Genomic DNA, 17,776 nt, shown 5'->3' with positions numbered 1-17,776 from the left:
GGGAGGATAGTGTGGGAGGGGGGACAGTATGGGAGGGTGGGAGGATAGTGTGAGAGGGTGGGGGGACAGTGTGGGAGGGTGGTGGATAGTGTGGGAGGGGGGACAGTATGGGAGGTTGGGAGGATAGTGTGGGAGGGCGTCACAAGTAGGGCATTCTCTCTTCTCTGTACCAAAGCCACTTAAGAAGATTCCTGCTCCATCTGAAACTTGGTGACTCGGGAGGCATAGTCCCTCCCTGGCGTGCACACTATGGAAATTCAGACCATGAATCAGAGGGTTACTCTGAAACTTCTAGATGGTGTGTGTTGGGGGGCGGATGTTGGAGAACTGTGAGTGAGACATTCACAGTGACAGCAAGAAGGCAATCTAATGGAGCTATTGTCTGGAAGGAGCACACAGATGGAGGCTCCTGCGGTTCTCTTGACTGCAAAGTACTGCCCAGAGGTGGGACCCTGTATCTGTGCCCCTCCAAAGACTGCCCAGAGATGGGACCATCTGAAAATACCTGGATGCAGACTAATACAAGAGTTCTGATAGGAGACCACATATAGGCTAACTCATCCATTGACTCTCCTTCTCAACTGTTTGCGTTATATGTTTGTGTGTCGTTCCCGCCCCCCTGTGTGTGTGTGTGTTGTGTGCACATGTGAATATGTATATGTGGAGGCCAAGGGTCTTTGTTAGATGTCATTTTTGCTCTCCACCTTAAAGTGTTTTTTTCACATTGTGTGTGTTTGTGTTCACCATAATGTGTGTATGTCAGAGGTAACAGGGACCAGTTGGCAGCACTGAGTCACCAAAGGCAAGATGGCCATAGTGATCATAGTAGGCAGCACATGCAAAGTGAATTTGATGGTGGCAGGACTCGTATGGACCTTTGGTACCGGCTAGCCAATCGTGGTGTCTCCAGGCATGAAACAGAGAAGAATCCCACTGAACTTTTGTTTGATTCGTATAAGCAGAAACATTCTCAAGCAAACGGGAGAAAAGCATAGCATGGCAGCAGAGAATCTCAGCCTGTGAACCAATTTCCGGGTGAGCCAGTTTGCAGACCCAGACATCTCTTGAATGAAGGGATGGCCATGTTCCCCTGAGGAAGGACCTTGATTAAAATACCTAAGAGTTTTACTGTTAGTCTTTCCGCAGTCCTTCCCCAGGGGGGCCTCTGCCTCTTTACAAGGGGAACTGCACACTAGGGAAGGGAAACAACCAGAGTCCCAGGGTCTATTGGAGACTGGATTGACACTAATTCCAGGAGATCCCAAGAAACACTGTGACCCTCCTGTTAAAGGAGTGATTAATGACATTTTGACTGAAGTCTGACTCACAGTAGGTCCAGTGGGTCCTCACACTCATCCCGTGGCTATTTCCCCAGTCCGAGAATGTATAATTGGGATAGATATACTTAGAAGTTGGCAGAATTCTCACATTGGTTCTCTGGCCTGTGGAGGGAGGGCTGTTATGGTTGGAAAGGCTGAATGGAAACCTTTGGAGTTGCCTCTGCCAGGGAAATAGTGAGGAAAAAAACAGTATCATATTCCTGGAGGAATTACAGAAATTAGTGCCACCATTAAGGACTTGAAAGATGCAGGGGTGGTGGTTCCCATCACATCTCCCTTTAACTCTACTATCTGGCCAGTGCAGAAAACAGATGGATTGTGGAGGATGACAGGTGACTACTGAAAACTCACTCAGGTAGTGACTCTAATTGCAGCTGCTCTACCAAATGTGATGTCCTTACTTGAGCAGATCAACACAGCTCCTGGAACATGGTATGCAGCTATTGATCTGGCAAATGCCTTTTTCTCAGTACCTATCAGGTATGGACCATCAGAAGCAATTTGCTTTTAGTTGGCAAGGCCAGCAGTATATCTATACAGGTGTTTTTTGTTTGTTTGGTTGGTTTTGGTTTTGGTTTTTGAGACAAAGTATTTCTGTGTAGCTTTGTCTGTTCTAGAACTCACTATGCAGACCAGGCTGGAAAGAGATCCACCTGACTCTGCCTCCCAATTACTATGATTAAAGATCTAGCCTGGATCCGGAGAGAGTAGGCTGCGCTCTTAGTTAACCGGATACTTTTCCGCCTGTGAAGAACAACTGAGATTCCTCCTCCTGATGGATCTTACACAGTCTTACCCTCCATCTCCCTGGAGTGCTCCCTTTTGTATTTTCCTAGAAATTCTCAGAAGTTGACACCATAAAATAGAATGGTCAAAGGTTAAGCAAGGAGATGATAAAGAAAGGTCACACGGTCTACTGTTAAATAGTTCATTTGGCTAAGGAAATTGGTCTCCCATTGCTGAGAGTAATTGCTGCTATACCACATTTACTGAGTTCCGTCAGGATTACAATGTTGTTACAAAAATAATTTTAAATCTTTCCCATAATGTTCCAGTATAACTCGTCTATGGAAAATTGCATTGAAATGCTCACTAAATTGTTTTTATGCTGGTCAAGGTCATGAACCCAGAAGCACTCTGCCACACATATAACAGCGAAGCTGTCAGAGTAACAGCAAGTTTCTCAATAGGAACTTTAAGTCAGTAGAGGACAGACTGACATATTTCAAACTGTGAGAGAGACGGTAGCAGTCATCCTGGGTTGCTAACGCTGTTAAAGCACCCTTCTCAATGTAAGAAGGGGAGAACCACTAAGCCAGCATGACAGAAGACGCTCCTATAGCTACTAATTTTTATGTTTGTTTTGTATACTCTGTCATTTTGATGAGAGTGCTCTTCAACTCTGCTTTTGTGGTGGAGTCTTCAGGGTCTCTTTGATATGGAATCATACCATCTGCCAATAGGGCAGTCCTTCTTGCAGGCAGCAAACAGATGGGCCATATTTTATACATTCAATGTTCTAATCTGTATCTTTTGATTGGAGAATTGAGACCATCAACATTCAGAAATTTTAATGAAAATTATATATTAAATCCTACCATTTTGATTTTTGTAATGTCTGATGCTTTCCAAATTCTCATTTCTTATTTACTGTTCTAATGTGGTTTATTATTTCCTGTGACCTCCTGGAAGTGTTTGTTTTTCTTCCCTGGGTAGGATTCCCTGGAGGGTCTTCTGATAGCTGTTATCCACCCCGATGCTTTTCTGGGTGCCATCCATCTTGGCTCTGTCATTTAGCATCCTGGCTATAATCTGTAATAGAGAGAGACTTCTTTGCCTGTGTCTATCTGGGTTATAAATTGCACTTCACCTTGCATGTCTATTTCTCTCTCTGTGTTTGGGAAGTATGGACTATGGTTCATTAAATGGCCTTCAGTGTTACTTCAAGTCCTCCTCTTGTCCACACCTTCGTGTTTTGTCCTCTGATGACATCTCAGAGGGCTCAGATGTCATGAACAAACTCTTTAATTCTTTTCATCATTGATATTTAAATTCAGCTTCTTGTCAGCCTTGTCCTCATCCCCATGTTCTCCCTGCTTGGTGGCCTCATCCCTATATCCTCCCCCTGCTTGGTGGCCTTTTGTGACATTTTTCACTGTGCTTTTTATCTGATTTACCGAGTTTTCATTACAACCTTTCTATGTTTTGTTTGTTTTTCTTTCTTTCTAAGTCTCTATTTTCTTGCTGAAAATTTCTTTGATGTTGCCAAGTTTTAAAATCCATATTGTTGATTTTTCTCATACATTTTGGTGATTTTTCTTTTAGTTTATGTTGCTGACTTTCATCTCCAGTCACTGACCAGATTTATCAGAAAACCACCTATATCTACACACACACACACACACACACACACACACACACACACACCACACACACACACACACACACACACACACACACACCCCACACACACACACACACACACACACTGACTGTATGTCAAGCAGAAAGGAGAGTTGGGGAAGAGGAGGGAGACCAGTGGGAAGGTTAGAAGGAGACTCTTTAAGAGAGTGAGGTAGGACCGGGATGTGGGAGACTGAGAGGGAGGGTGAATTTGGCTAAAGCACCTGACATTTTTGAGATTATCTTAAGGAAACTCAGAACTATGTACAATGAATATACATTAGTAATAAATAAAACAAAAGAACAACCCAACCCAAGGGGGAGGCTTCCTACAATCCCAGTAGAGTAGCTTCGAAAATATATTGTTTACAAAGTAACATTGTTTCCTTTTTTAAAAAGGTAGGAGTGCACCGTGGACTACACACATAGACTACACACATCAAACAGCTGACATAGGATGGAATGGAAACAAGAAGGTGGAATCTATAGGTTTCACAGTTTTGATTTTGATACCAAAACTTGCTTGTTGTGTCATAAGGAAGCCAGGGCTGGGGTGTGGCTCAGTAGCTTGGTAGAGCTCTGGCCCAGCATGGCAAGGTCCCAATACCATACAAAATAAGATAAACAAAAAACAACAAATAAACCTCAAACTTGAATACATGGGAAGAGCGTAGCTTGACTGTGAAATTATGGAGAGAAGCATCCGTACGGTTGTGGCAGTTATATCTTAGCAGGACACACATCAAAGATGAAAAGACCCCCAGAACCTGAACTAAAATTTCGAAGAGTTCGTGGGCAAAGAGCCAAGTGCATGCTGGGTGCCTGTTACATCGCTCTTCTCTTTGGAGCTGCGAAGTTCCGGGTCCCGCCACACGGGGGTGCTCGCCGCCTTCTTATATCTCCAGTAGCTGCAGTGTCCTCTACACCCGACCCACACAGCCACCTTGTTCCAGGGTCCTCAAGCGGACAGGACAGTGATGGGTCTAGGAGGGTACAGTTTTGTGGGGCTGTGGGAAGAGGGGAAGAAGGGGGAGGGAGAGACTCCGTGTCCAGCCAGAGTTCCTCCTGTGCTCTGATGCAGGAGGACTGCCAGACGCTTTCCACTTGGCCTCAATACTGAAAGACAGGATGTGGAAAGAGCAGCAAGCTTTCTCTTTCCCCAAACTACAAAAAACTACAAGAATAAACTTCCTCGCTCTGTCAGTAGAGTCCCCCGCACTGTCGCGGGGCAGACATTTGACTCCATGAATCTCTGTCTTGTTTTCGGATATTTTCACAGCTAGACGTTATCTTGTGGGTTGTAAGGACATGACTTGCTGTTGTGGAGAATCTAGACTCTGAATTCACCCTGACCTGTGTTTGAAACCTGAAGGCCAAGCAGACAGTGTAATCTTACAGAGCAGCGATCTAACATCTCTTGAGTTTTTGCCAGCTTCATCTACGACACAAGGAAATTAGAGTACTTTTTTTCCCCAGAAACTTGTTTGCAGAGATTTTAAAATCACCATGAAAAATGTCACACGAAAACAATTAGAAACGTCACAGTGGGTGCTAGAGAGATGGCTCCATGATTTAAGAGCATTGCCTGTTTTTCCAGAGGACCTGGGTTCAACTCCAAGCAGCACATGGCAGCTCACAATTGTCTGTAACTCAAGCTCCAGAGGTTCCAACATCCTCACATAGATAAATATAAGCAGGAAAACACCAGTGCAATAAAATAATAAAAAATTAATTTTTAGAAGCCGGGCATGGTGGCACATGCCTTTAATCTCAGCACTTGGGAGGCAGAGGCAGGAGAATTTCTGAGTTCGAGGTCAGCCTGGTCTACAGAGTGAGTTCCAGGGCAGCCAGGACTAAATTCTAAGCTCTTCCATATGCCTCCCACAAACCAGTCTAAAAGATTTAAGAACCACTTGGTCGGGTTTCTCATACCCACTCCCCATCCCATTCCAGGTACCAATTTTCAATATTAGTCACTTTCCCGGCTGCTGTAACGACTGGGCACAACCAATTTAAGGAAGGGTTTACTGTGGCTCACAATTCTAAGGGCTACAGTCCGTCATGGTGGGAAGGTACGGTGACAGAAGCAGAGGTTGTCACATCGTAGACATCCTGGGAGCAGAGAGAGCTTGCACTCAGCCACTTTTCTGTTTATGTAGTCCAGGACTCCAGCCCATGGAATCGTTCAGCCCACATTCACCATGGCTCTCCCATCAGATCCAGGACTGCTCACGGCTCCAGTTCAGCTTTGCCACATCTTTGTCCTTATGTGGTGTAAGAATCTCCCCTGGCACTCAAGAAGCTACCCAAGGGCAGTGAGGTGCCTTCTAGTCCCACCAGAGTGCCACTGTGTCTGAACTGACCTCCAGCAATTACACGGGTGACATCAAGAGCAAAACCGTCTCCTACATCCCACAGGTCTGAGTGCGGTCCTACAAATAGATATTTAACAAGTATTTGGTTGTGCAAAGGCAAGGTGATGCTGGAGGTGGTGACGATACTGGAAAAGCCTTGCACCTACTTATAGTGACCTGCAGAGGGCGTCCCAGAGACCTCCTGCCCGGTAGTCATAAACAGCTGAGAGTGGGCCCCAAGGTGGCATCACTGGCTTTCTAATAAGGGGGAGCTGAGCTTACTGCTTTTTTTATATTCTAGGTCCTCCACAATGTTGCGGTATGGCCCGAGGCTCTCAGCAGAGGCCTTCAACCCTCCCACCCTCCAGCACTGTGAGCCGATTCAAGTCTACTGCTCATCCATCTCCCAGACTCAGGAACTCTGTAGTGACAGAATGCGCACCAAGAAAGTGAAGAAAGGTGCTTTGTGGTTAACTGGTCTCATGGATGGGAAGTGCTTGCTTGAGATTGCCTGGTGTTGTCACATATGGGAAGCAGAGCTTGGCAGAGTTAAGGACGAGTGCCCTTTCCCACAGGGCAGGGCAGTGTGGATAGGGGAGGACTGGCCGTCCCCAGCTTAGGCTTCTAACCGGTGCCTGTGAAGGAATGTCTGGTGCAGATCACCTGTTTCCTGCATGAGCTCCTAGTCTGAGAGTTGATTGACAGCTTGCTCCATCTAAGGATTGGTGACAGTGTCCTGGGTCCATTGTCTCAGTTTCCAGACAGTTCCAGACAAAACCAAACACAGCTGCTTTAGGGGCACACAGGAGAGAGATGGTCTGCTATTTTAAGACAGCCACTGAGTTCTTTTTCACAGCCCTGGGGCAGCAGAGCAGACCACAGGGAAGCGGGGAGCAGGTGAGTCACAAAGGGTCAGGGAGGGCTTTGGAGGTGGAGCAGCAGAGGTCTGCCTAGGCACACCAGCACCCGTCCTTGTCAATTAGGCGATGCCTCCATGCCATTAGTGGGGAAACTGGGGCAGGGATGTTGATAAGGGGAGTTGTGAGGAACAGATCCTCATGTACTCAAGTGATGCCATGTGAGCCTTCTCCCCAGTTTAACTGGTCAATAAAAGGCTAGAGCCTGTGATTGGGCAGCAGGGGAGGGAGAAAGGTGGGACTGGAGGTTTGAGAGAGAGGGTTGCAGGGAGAGAGAGAGAGAGAGAGAGAGAGAGAGAGAGAGAGAGAGAGAGAGAGAGAGAAAAAGAAGAAGAAGAAGAAGGAGGAGGAGGAGGAGGAGGAGGAGGAGGAGGAGGAGGAGGAAGATGCCATGGTCCAGAACCAAGTGGCCAGGAGAAAGATCCAGTAACAGGGCATTACAGCTGGGGAATGAGCTAGTATAGCCCTAACTCTGCCCAGTCTGGGCACACGGCCCATAAATAAAATATCTGATTGTCTCTCTTTTATACAGGCTTATAAGGTTTGTAAATTATTACTTCAGACTGCTTTCCTTTGTAAGTGACAGAAGTCTCCTGTTTTGTTTGAGCTAGGGGATTATGTTGGTAAAAGAAAAGCAAATTGTAGACACATGTACTTTATACAGCAGGTATTTAAACCCCTAGAATTCCTGTCCAAAGTCAGGCATGGTGGCGCCAGGTGGTGATACTCTCAGAACTGGGGAAACAGAGACTGGAAGATCCCTGGAGCTCAGACAGACAGCCTGCTCAGTGAGACTATGTTAAAACAAAAAGAGGTGGTGTCTGAGGAACGACACCCAGGTCTGTCCTCTGGCTTCTACATATGTAAGTACAAACACACAAGCACACACATGCATGCATGTGACCAACACACCTATGTGTATCTTCTCCCACCCCCACAAGATACACAAACAAAACAAAAGGTAAACCATGGGTCTCTGATTCGGTAGGTCCATAAACATTATCAAGGTCTGGATAAGTTCTGGCAGGGGGGCTAAGATGTCACCTTCTAGAGAGGCTGGATGGAATAGACTTGGGGTGACCTTCCAGTTTCCTCTAATCTGATAGGGTAATCATTTTATATATACTTGTGTGTCACTAAAATGCAAGACACATGATACTTTTAAAAATGTCACATGGTTTCTTTGCCCTGGCCTCCTCTCAGAAGCCAGGCCCTGTCCCTCCCCCCAGTGTTTATCAGATTCATAAATTACAGCCATGGGATAAAAATACTAATAAAATATATAAATAAAATATACAAATATACCAGTGTGCTGCTCCTCTCTTCACCCAAGTGCTAAGGGAAAAGATCTTTTCCCAGAATGCCTCCGGCTTCTAGGAAACTTCTAAGCCCTGGGGACACGGCCTGTAGGATGCAGCCTGTGGTGACAGTGTGAAGGGTTAAACTGGTCCCCTCTTCAAACTTCTGGTCTGTCTTTCTCTAGTTTGTACTCTGGGCATCTTCCCAGACATCAGAAAGGTGACCATTCCACCCCATTTGATGCACCTACTTCCAGAACTTTCTCTTGACTTTGCTGTGTCAATAACAGGTCATTATTGAAGAATGATCACCTATTGGTAGTCTCTTTCAAACTTAATTTTTTTTTTTTGAGACAGGGTTTCTCTGTATAGTCCTGGCTGTTCTGGAACTCACTTTGTAGACCAGGCTGGCCTTGAACTCAGAAATCCACCTGCCTCTGCCTCCCGAGTGCTGGGATTAAAGGCGTGCGCCACCATGCCCGGCTCTCAAACTTAATTTTTGAAGTCCGAACACATTCTTGTGGGGTGCAGCCAAGGAAGAAAAGGCGAAGCTGAGGTCACTTCCTGTACCTCAATCTAGAAGGAGCATCTAACAGTGTGATGTGGCCATCAGACCTTCTCTGTGTGTTCTCAGCTGACTGATGTCTGGTGTGCAGGGTCTGGGATGAAACCCCACCCTACAGAGACCTGATGTAAAGTGGTAGCGTTGACCTGATCTGCTCCTGGATACTGTGGTGACAGCAGCTCACATGACGATCTATCGGGAGTTTCTGAAGTTGCCCTCTGTGACAGATGCCAGAGGCAAACAACCCAGAGCCAGAAGATTCATTCTGACTTCCAGTTGTGGAGGTTTCATTCTGCAGTTGTGTGACCTCTTTGAGTTTGGTGTTATGGGTGTTGTCCCGGCATGGGTAGTGGTACAGGGGGCAGACATGCTCTGCTTAAGAGCAGGATATGAATAAAAGAGGAAAAGAAAGGGAATGGGGTCTCAGTATCCCCACCATGATACCCCTCAATGACCTCAAGACTTCCACCATGCCCCCCTAGGGAAGTCCCCCTGCACTGAGCCAGGTTGAGGACTTGGCCCAAATACCAGTAGGCTGGTTGTTTTTTTTGTCAGCTTGAGACAAGCTAAAATCATCTAGAAAACGGTAGAGGAATTGTCTGTAGCACACTGGCCTATATGCAAGTCTGTGGGACATTTTCTTGTTTAATGATCCGTGTGGGAGGCCCAGTCCACTGTGGGTGGTGACATCCCTAGACAGTAGGTGGTCCTGGGGCACATAAGTAAGCAGACTGAGCAAGCAACGGGGAACAAGCTAGTAAGCAGTTCTCCATGGCCTCTGCTTCAGTGCCTGCTTCCAGGTTCCTGCTTTGAGTTCCTGTCCTGGCTTCCCTTCATGATGGACTGGAAGCTGTAACGTGAAGTAAACCCTCTCCTCCCCAAGCTGCTTTTGGTCATGGTGTTAATCACAGCCTCAGAGAGCACACCGGCCTGCACTGCCTGCCCAACCCTCTTCTCCTGTCCAGGTGAAGCTGGAGGAAAGGAATAGTGCGAGCAGCTAAGACCAGGTTTCAACACAAGTTCATGGCCCTGGTCTACCACAACTCGGCAGGCTTCATCTGCACAGATGAAACAGAATTTAGAAACTTTATTGTATGGCTTGAAGTCCAGAAAGTTGGAGATAGAGGTTATTTAAGAAATCCACAGTAGTGACTGACTCACGGTTTTTGAAAAGCATCTCTAAGATGTTTACTGTCCTTTCAAGATGCGGGGTCAGCAAGAGCAGGAAGCAACCCATTGACTGCTTGGTTTGAAATGAGTATGGAGATAATGCTGAGGTATACGAGGACTCACTACCTGATAACACAAAAATTACTGACAACCTAAAGCTCGGGGCCATTGATTGATCAACCTGGATGTAAAGGATCCCAATTTAAGGGCTGCTGTGATGGCTCTAACCGCCTTCAGACTCAACTGCTGGCTGATTACCTGGTGACACTTACAGCAGTCCACACTTTAGCTCAGGAGCCACTCACACTGGAAGCAGTTGCTAAGGCAGAGCCAAGGAGCGACGACTACCTGTGGCCTTAGACAAACTCGTTCTTGGTTTTGACACACTGTTCTTAAGGAAGACCCTCAGATCCTGCAGTTGCTGTGTAGGGACAACCTCGGGGAGCTACACCCCCAAATTAATAAAGTCATGGTAGCTGTTCAGGTAATTATTGCTGATCCAAAGACAGACAAGAGACCTAGGAAGGTTGGACAATACACTCATCTAGATTTCAGCTTCCTGCCTGCTTCCTACAACTGGGAGTCACATATGTTTCCAGCATCTGTCTGGAAATCAAATGTCACTTTTCAAGGGAGAAATCCCAGAAGATTGATTATGCCCCAGAGATTTATCTCCAGAAGTTTTGGAAAAGTGAAACAAAAAAAAAAAAAGAAAGAAAGAAAGAAAGAAAGAAAGAAAGAAAGAAAGAAAGAAAGAAAGAAAGAAAGAAAGAAATGATTAAAAGCAAACATTTGGGAGACATTCCAGGCCCAAGCTGAAGTGGTGTGTAAGAGGGTGTTAAGCTGTAATTGTTGGAGGAGCAAAGACAAGAGCAATCCAGGCTGTGCTGGTTCACGCAGACTCTTCTCTTTCTTCCGAACTCACTGAAGCTATTACCAGAAAAATTTAACCTCCACATCAGGTGGGTGATGGTACAGGCCCGTCGTATCAGTGCTGGACAGGTAGAGGCAGAAGGATGGAGAGTTCAAGGTCACCCTGATCCACACAGCAAGTTATAAGATAACTTTGGCTTCAGAGGGTCAAACCAGATCAAACACCCAAGTCTGTGTTGTGGTGTTGTGGATGGAAGGCCTTCCATGACTGGAGCCAGCTGAAATGCTGGGTTATTCTGGTTTGCTGTGGTAAGGTCAGAGGTGCCAGGCGGCTCCTGCCTTTGTGCCTAATTCCTGCCCTCTTGATAGGTAGCCACAGGGCCTCTCTCTGCCCGGGGCTACTGTCTACCTGGCCTCAGCTTCTGTTGGCCTCACACCACTGAATCTTAGAAGTCTGAAAGCTACCTCTAATTTTGATGGCGCTGGAAATAGAAGGTTGTAGCCCCCAGAGCCATCTCAGTGAAAGGGTAGTGCACAAATCCAGCACCTAGTGGCCTTATTTCATGGCCTCTGAAGAGAAGGTGAGCATGAAGGAGCTTTCTGTAGATTAAAGGAAGAGGCTGGGGCTCCTCAGAGTCCCCTGAGGAGGAGGCAGCAGCCTTGGTGTAGGGGTTCAGGCAAGTCTTTGAGGGTCTTTGCTGTGAGGCCTGGCTTTGAAGCTATGAACCCAGTTCATAGTCTCCAGAAAACTGTCAGTACACACCCCATATAGAAGTCCATCAGGTGCTTCACTAGGGGTAAAAAGTAGGTCTAGTGGTCAATTTAGAGGCAGCTAGGGTGGAAAGGTGGCCATCTTGAAAAAATGAAGGAGACCCTGTAGTGGTCACTGCAGGGAAATGGACCACCGAGAGATGAATGGGAGTGACCACGAAGTTTAGATTGATTAGCCTAGATTGATTAGTTTAGCCTGGGTTAAGACTCAGGGAGTCTGATGCTTTATTCCCAACACATTTAAACACAGTAGAATTTGGAAAAAAAAAGTTCCCAGACATAATTCAATCCCCAGTGTGCAAGGAAGCATAATTACAGTGAGACTCAACTCAGGATACATGCCATTTATTCCAAGGTGTTGGGTTCTAGAGGTAGGCTGCCTGTACTAGCTTACAGGCCTAAGGAAGGGTCTGGCCTAGTCTCAGCCATAGAGATAGCATAGAGGTCATTTGGGCTCTTAGCCACCTCTGGTCCTGGTTGTGGGAGCTTGAGAGGAGCCCCTGACTACACAGATAATATAAGGGTCATGTAGACTTTTAAGTATCTCCTGTCCTGGCTGTGGCACCTTGGGGAGTCCCTGGCTGTGAGGGTCATGTAAATTACTAGTCATCTCCAGTCCTGGTTGTAGCAGGTTGATATGGTCTGGCCCAACAGATAACAGGTCACCTGGCTGTTAATCACCTCCATTGCCAGCCTTCTGTTTATTACATCTTTGTCATCCTGCGTGCTTAGAATTCCTGGTTTCTCTGGAGATTTGTGGGCTCAAGGAGCTTTGCGCTGTCCCACTAAACAGGGACTATGAGACCTGCTACCTCACTTCTGGGTACCAAAAAGCAATGTAGGGGCTAGGGCTGTGAACTAGCTCCTGATTTGGGGTCCTATCATGGCAGATCAAACATCAACGTGGAGCCACTCATTCTAAGACTCTTATACCATCTGGGATGGCTATTCTCAGTTGTCAACTTGACTACATCTGGGATGGCTATTCTCAGTTGTCAACTTGACTACATCTGGGATCAACTAAAACCAAAGCCGCTGAGGACTTCTCTTAATTAAATCCTTTGATGTGGGAAGATGTGCCTTTAATCCAGATCTTCTCAGGTGGGAAGATCCACCTTTGATCTTGGTTATACCTTCTGCTGCAAACGAATATAAAGGACATGGAAGAAGGAAGCTTGCTCTTTACCTGCTTGCCCTCAGTGGCAAGTCCATTCCTTCACTGGCATTATAGCCTACTTCTTTGGGATTCCTGCATATAGTGAAGACCGCCGAGGCATCCTGCTTTGTGGACTGAACAACTACTGGATTCGTGGACTTTTTGTTGTTATACAGATTAGCTGAACAACACAGCCTGTGAGCACACAAGTTTATTCTGTCAGTTTGTTCCTCTAGAGAACCCTGACCAATACGCAAACCAAGATGGAGGCACCCGACCACCCAAGGAGTCAAGAGGAAAACAGCCAACCCCCACCCCCAAAGCAGGTGTTTCAGCAGCCATGATTGAAGTTCTCTTAGGCCTAATCCTCAAGCACACAAAAAATGTAACCTGAAGTGAGCCAATGCTAACCAATCAGCTACTTTCTACTGGTCTGTGCCCTGTCCCCACCTTGAGGAACAAGCAGCTTCCGATGAAGTCAAGCCATCTGTTGTCCTCCATTCTTGCTCCTCTCAGCTCTTCCCTTGCTGTCTGCCTCCCCTCAGCCCCTGCAACACCCTTGCTGTTTAGTGAGGTGAAGTTTGTCCAGTTCTAGAAATACATCACAGAGCCAACGAAACTCTTTTAAGGGAACTGTTACTTCATCCTTTGACAGGTGAAATCAGTAATCAGGCCACTTGACCCTGCGCCTGGACTCAGCCCCTCTTCAGCTCTGCACTGTGGCCAGGTCCCTGCAAGGTCCCCTTTTTCCTCCTGACTGATTCAGGGCTCTCCCAGTGTGAAAGGGACTCAGGCTCTAGATCAGGTTTCCATTTGACACATGTCAATCAGCTGTTGCATGCGGCACCCATCAGAAATCTTGGGTTGCAATGGACAGAAGGAAAACATGTGGGCCCCCAGCTTGAAGGTACTTCATCCAGAACCGTAGGCTTTCTCCCAACTATTCTTGGAGATAGATCTTATGATGAAACTCTGTTGTGGGTCAGCTCTTCCTTGTGTGGTTTCTTGATGGCTTCTCACAGTGTGCAAAGTGATACATATCTTCATTCCTTGGCACATGGAGGAGGCTGTGCCTCTTAGCAGCATCAGTCAGACCAGGCTCTGGGTCACAGGCCACCCAGGATGGGGCAGATCAGGATATCTGACTTCTTTCACTGGCCTGACTTTTAGTGACCTGCAATGACTGGACTCTGGAGTGATGTTAGTGAGCTTTCCTGCCTGTGAGGAGACCTGACGGTTGGGAGGCTAGTGGACAGCAAACCACACTGCCCCAGAGGCCACAGGATCACTGAACATATGGAAGGAGATGGCCCTACAGAGAAAAGAGGCAGTGGCAGACTTAGTGACTTCGCACATGTCAGACTGGACCACTGTGCTTCAATCTAGATCCCTGGTTTCACTAGCAGGGGGCAGTTCTAGAACAAGGAAGCAGGGAAGCCAAGTGATCTGTTTCTACAGCCTGGCAGAGCAGGAGCCAGGCTGACAGGATGCACGAGTTCTGATGCCCGGTGGCTCATCTGCCAAGTGTGAGGCTGTAGTCATTATTTTTCTCTTCACTGTGGGGTAGGGGTAGGGGGAAGAAAGACTGGACAGAAAGCTTAAAAGGAGGGTGTTTTCTTTTGCCTCACAGTTTCAGAGGGTCCAGGGCATCATGGTAGGGAGGGCATGGTGGGTAAATAAGGAGAGCTTGGTGGGTGATGAGGGAATGGGGAGTGAGGAGAGGATGGAGAATTAGTGTCCATAGCAATAGGAATTTGTAGTACCAGCTTGTTCACACAGTGCGGCAGAGAAACGGGTGTAACTCTCAGAGTCCTGCACTTAGAGACCTGTTCTCACCAGCCGGTGTCACCTCCCAAAGGATCCACAGCCTCCAAAAACACAGGTTGGGAACAAGCCCTCAAAACATGAGTCTGTGCAGGGCATTGCAGATTCAGATGGTAACAGAGACTGACTGTGTTCAAGGTCACACTGCGGGGAGCGGGGGTGGACAGACGCATCTGTGTACAGGAGCAAGGAGAAATCACCCCTCACTTGAGGTGAGGGAGCTGGTGGAGTGTCCTGGGAGTAGGCAGGGACCTCTGGAGTTGAATTTGCCTTTGAGCCTTGGAATGACTGGAAGGGATGCATCGTAGGATTTCTGCCTAAATTCTTGGTGTCATCTTTCTGGTGCCATAGAGAAAACAGTTAGGGGCAGACAGACCTGCCCCTGATGGCCAAGTGATAAACTGGACATTCATGTTTCTGACTGCTCATGTACAGAGGAGGTGGGCCACCCTGCCTCTCTAGGCTTAGAGAAAGGGATGGGTGCTCCCCCTGTAACCAAAGCTAACATGTGCATGGCTCTCAGTGGGACTGGCTCTGTGTTTGTCCACAAGTCTGTCTCAGGGCTGGTCTGGGTCTTTCTAGGGGGAGGAATGGGGATTCTGTCTGGTATCTGGGGATGAGTTAGAATTGCTTCTAGAATAATACAAGTCAGCCTAGGCATGCTGTTCCTGAGTCTGCTTTGCCAGGTAAGCCTCTCACAGTCCTGGTCTCCAAGCAAAGGATTAGTAGGGGTGAGTCACCTGCAGAGAGATAGAGATAGAGATAGAGATAGAGATAGAGATAGAGATAGAGATAGAGATAGAGATAGAGATAGAGATAGAGATAGAGATAGAGAGAGACAGAGATAGAGACAGAGACACAGAGAGAGACAGAGACAGAGAGAGAGAGACCGGAAGACTCTGATGGGACCCATGTGTCATGTTGTCAATCATTCCCAGGCCCTAAGGAGCCTGAGCAGAAAGCTGGCTGGGCAGAGAGTGAAGGGTGGGCTAAGAAATCAGTCATGCCTCACCCCACAGCTGATGGCCTGCAGGCTTTCCTCCTGATCCCATGAGACCCTTCCCAGAAGATCTGTGCTTCACAGGAGCAAGACCTTCCACACCATCATGCTAGCACATGGGATATTACCATTGTATGATCAGAGAGGGGACAGCTATGATATGACCAGCCTGGGACCAGTCTGCTTCTGCAAGAGTTCTTGAGCTTACCAGGATGCTCGGTGGCAGGCATGTGCTGTGTCAGGACGCACCCTCTAGGCCTTATACCGTATTTGAGAAGTAAGCAAAAATAAGCACACAGAATTATTTTAAGAAGGATAAAGTTCTGTGAGGAACAAAAAGGTGGAAGCAAATTGTCTATCTCAGCAGGAAGAATATGCTGGAAGGTTTTGATTAGTGCCGGGAGCCCAACAAGAGGCTAAAGGCATCAAAGGGGGTGGGACTTCAGAGTTGTGATGAGAGGCACAGGTATCACTCTCCTAAGGGACACACGGGCATCAACTGTCACCAGGTTGGAGACCCTTGCATCTCTGTGGCAGCCACGCTGGACTGTGACACATGCTGGGGCAGATGTCTTTGACACAGTATGGACCCAGCTCCCGCTGCTCAGGAGCCCTGTGCTGTCGAGGCTGTCGCTCAGTCTTGTGGAGCTTCCAGGTGCTTTTCAACAGCAGGAATGGTGACAATCGCTAGGTTGGGGTGGGTGGCAGTGAGGGGTTGAAGGCAGGACAATGAAGTGCCTTGAGGAACAACTTAAGCAGGAGGAGGCATGTGCTTTAGGGAGTGCTCCTGGAGGAGGAGTCAGTTACTAGAGAACCCTAGGCCAATGCTGAGTTTCACCTGAGATTCATTAGACCCCATTGCCTTGTGACCCTTTGTCTTCTGGGTGTGGGCACCTAGGGTAAGTAATACCCTCTCCTTGACCTGGGTTTCCTGGTGATTGGGATGAAGCCTGTCCTGTCTGCCTCACAGGGGAAGGCATTGTAAGTGAATGAGATGGGTGGGCCTCAGAGGAGAGGACAGACAGGCCCATGCTCTGTAGCACCACCGGCAAGTTATAAGGAGGAGGGGCTTAAGCATCTTTTCCTTGAGGCTGGTGAGCTCTGGCATCATAACCATAGGTCTTCCTCCCATGCTCCGGACTTCTTCTGGAATCTGTAGGACAGTCTGTGACCATGAAAATAGCAGAAGGGACACAGTTCAAACCACAGGGGCTACAGTTCAGGAAAGAAGACAGGTCCCTTGAAAGGACTATTTGACCAGGAGAAGTCACTGGGCCAGGGAGTCCGCAATCTGGACTGGGAGTAGAGTTTCTAACAGGGCACTGAGCTGAGCGCTGAGCTGTAGGCTGGCACGGGACCATGGAAAAGAGGAACCACAGGGGGGCAATTCCAAGAAAGCTTCCAGAAGGCACAGAGGCAAGAGCTGCAGAAACTAGTCCGGACCAGAGGAGCACACTCAAGATCAACAGAAGAAATGCAGCCTGGGGGCAATGGAAACAAGAACCTCTTTGAGCAACCTCTTGATAAGTCAGTCTTGTCGTTCTGCCTTCTTGCAGCTTAGATTCAGATAAGTCAAATACCTCAGGGTGCTCAGAATGTAGGACAGGCAGAGGAGGGTGTGTCTAGGAGGAGGTGGTTGAAAATACACCTTGGTAACCATGAATGAGTGGTTGGAAAGCTGAGATATGTGTACTCTGTGCAATAGGGAACTAGAGAGGTCTTACAGTAATAGCTCTCAAGCTGTGAGTGACAACCTCTTTAGAGAGGGGGACCTCAAACAATTCTTTCACAAGGGTCACTTAAGACCATCAGAAAACACAGATACTTAACATTACGGTTCATAACAGTAGCAAAATTACAGTTATGGAGTAGCAACAAAACTAATTTTGTGTTTGGGGGTCACCTCAACCTAAGGAACTGTATTAAAGGGTCGCAGCATTAGGGAAGTTGAGAAACACTGCCTTAGAGTCTGGATCTTGGTTCTCAGTGTCAGAAGACTCAGGACAGTTGCCAGGGACAATGTGTCAAGGCTGGTATGTCATGTGTCATGTGTCATATGTCATATTTACTTGAAGTCAGCAGAGAGTGGGCAGAAAGCACACATT

At 47.4% G+C, this 17,776-nt stretch overlaps 1 pseudogene; it reads left to right on the top strand.

The window, feature by feature from the left end:
- Positions 1–9,900: 9,900 nt before the first annotated feature.
- LOC110304221 lies at positions 9,901–13,191 on the top strand (annotated as a pseudogene).
- Positions 13,192–17,776: the final 4,585 nt, after the last annotated feature.

The sequence above is a fragment of the Mus caroli genome, chromosome 11 (genome assembly GCF_900094665.2).
Source record: "Mus caroli chromosome 11, CAROLI_EIJ_v1.1, whole genome shotgun sequence".
In the NCBI taxonomy this organism is placed as follows: domain Eukaryota; kingdom Metazoa; phylum Chordata; class Mammalia; order Rodentia; family Muridae; genus Mus; species Mus caroli.
The sequence above is the reverse complement of the archived record's forward strand: the minus strand, read 5'-3'. Positions and strand labels throughout refer to the sequence as shown.